Source organism: Vigna umbellata, unplaced genomic scaffold (assembly GCF_029865625.1).
Source record: "Vigna umbellata cultivar VRB3 unplaced genomic scaffold, Vumbellata_1.0 scaffold_794, whole genome shotgun sequence".
NCBI classification, from domain to species: Eukaryota; Viridiplantae; Streptophyta; class Magnoliopsida; order Fabales; family Fabaceae; genus Vigna; species Vigna umbellata.
Window position 1 is genome coordinate 30,169 of NW_028274560.1, and position 2,638 is coordinate 32,806.

A 2,638-nucleotide genomic window follows, 5' to 3' on the forward strand; every position below is an offset into this window, starting at 1 on the left:
TCCGTTGTAGTCTAGTTGGTTAGGATACTCGGCTCTCACCCGAGAGACCCGGGTTCAAGTCCCGGCAACGGAATAATTTGTTTTCCTCTTTTGAGGATTTAATTCAAAATCACTTTTGTTTCTTAGTAAAATTAAAATAGGTCAGATTTATAAATTTAGAAGTTTATGTTATTTATCATTTGATAAAATTAACTACAATATGATATTTATTTTTTATTTCTAAATAAATATTAGTATTAAGAAGGATCATCAAACCACTAAATATTATGAGAGTACCGAGAAATGACTATCTTCGTCAGTACCTTGAACTAATTTCCTATTTTTAAGTTGTTATTTCATAATTTGTTATTCCTCTTTTGAAAAAAGGGCACAATGTATGCCATCTTCTACCTATAAGCATCCGAAAAAAAGAAAAAAAAAACATGTGATTTGTAAGACACCCTATAGAAGTCTGAAAAGCTATGGTGTCTAGTGAGTAGCTCTTGTCTCTTGCTGAGTTGTTTTCTTCCAATGAAAATGCTTGAAGAGGCTATATTTGCCTTTGATTTGCTTCAGGAAACTTATACTCTTTGTACTACCAAATCATCATATTTTTTTTTCAATTTAAATGATTATTACATTGATTTTTTTATATGATTTATATTATATATATATATATATATATATATATATATATATATATATATATATATATATATATATATGGGGATGTAATGAAATACAATATTATACGTTTTTCTTATTTAATCTGGATTAAAGTTTAAAAAAAATAAACAAAATACTAGCATGTGATTCTTATTGTTAAAGATAATTTTATCATTCTTATTAATCGAGATATGTATTTGTCACTAGTTAATAGAACTTTCCATATTAGTTAATAATCACTGTTACAAAATATCATATTAGTATCAAAATTTAATTAAAAAAAATGGTTAATGAAATAAAATTTATTAATAAATTTTTAGATTCTAATTACTAACGGAAATATTAATTTGTCTGTAATTTATAATTTTTATTAGTGATAGAAATTTTTGTTTATAATCTTTTGTCAATAAAACAAATTTCAGAGTTTTCATTTTATTTTCAACCTGGTCATGAAAATTCGTTGATAATCTATTGGTAATTATTTTTTTTATTTGTCGATACTTAAATTTTTTGAAATTCATTACTATATCTATTAATAATTATCTTTTGAAAATTAGTCAATAAATCTATAATTGTAAATTTGTTAATAATCTCATTGTTAAATCTGTTGATATAATCAGGGTTAATTTCTCGCTAAATTTAATTAAATATTTATTATAAATTAAATTGATATAAAAGAGAAGAAGAAGAAAAAATCGAAGGAAAAGAAGAAAAAAGAAACGACAATAACAGTAATGACACGTACAACAGTGGACATTGAGGAAAAAAATAAGGCTTAGAAAAAGTAAGAAAAAGAAAAAGATGAGATGAAAGAAAAAAAAAGAACAATAAATATCGATAGTGGCGGATAAAGAAAACTAAAATTACTAAATCACAATATTTAATAAAAAAGAAAATTTTATCGAAATTATTAATAAATTTTTTATTGTCGATAATTATTGAAATATTTATCTATCATTAAATTTGATTAACGATTATTTACCAGTAAAATTTTAAGAATTAATAAATTATTAATAATTTTGTTTTCCTGATAATTTTTTTTATTATGAATGAACTTTCATGCTTATTAATATCAAATTTTCTTATATAAATAGACTATTTGAATAGGAAATAATTTATTATAAAAAAATGGTGAATGTTATAGTTTGAACATGTTCTTAATTTTCAAACATGTCAACTCCAAGACTAAGTCACGGTACAGTCAAGAATATTGCACATCTTTAAACAATATTAGTTGCGGGACAATAAATATAATTTTACAGTAATTATTTCAATAATATCTAAACTTAATTTTAATACTTCACTCTAACTTTTTACATTTGTGTGAATTTTATTTTCAACTTTCAATTACTTCAACTTTATTATATGAATTTTAAAGTATAAATATTTGATCTTTCTTTTAATTCCATACACATAATTAATATTATTACGGGGCAGTGGTTAATATGAGGTGATTTTTAGTCTAAAATATACAGAATTATAAATTATTTATTTTATAATTGTTTTATTTTTTGCATTTTTTTAATTTTTACTGTTAAGCTTTAAGTTTTTTTTTTCATAAATTTTATCATCTAAAATTCAAAATCATATAAGTTTTACGTTTATATAAATTGGATGTCTATTTATTAACAACGTGATGTCAATACACATACTTGATAAAAATATTTCACACTTGATTAAAAAGTTAATGTAATACCTCTATTCAATATAAAACAATTTGTTTAAATTATTGATATTTATTATCCCAAATGAGTTTAGTATTTTAAGACCTTGATTTGCTTAATTATATTCATATTAAAAGTTCTACCTAACCTATGTTTTCATATTTATTTGGTTGACATTCATTTCACACCAAAATACTAGTATATTTATAAAATCCTATATAATAAGGCAAAATGATAAATATATAAATAATTAAAATATTTTAAATAATAAATAAAATAATAATCATTAATGTTGATTATGATAACTTAAAAGGAATTATATTTTATCA

The 2,638-nt window shown here is 21.5% G+C and overlaps 1 non-coding gene across 1 annotated transcript; it reads left to right on the forward strand.

Annotated features, from left to right (window-relative positions):
• On the forward strand, positions 1-73 carry TRNAE-CUC (transfer RNA glutamic acid (anticodon CUC)). Its single transcript has one exon. It is a non-coding gene; the product is annotated as a tRNA-Glu (tRNA).
• The last annotated feature ends 2,565 nt before the right edge of the window (positions 74-2,638 follow it).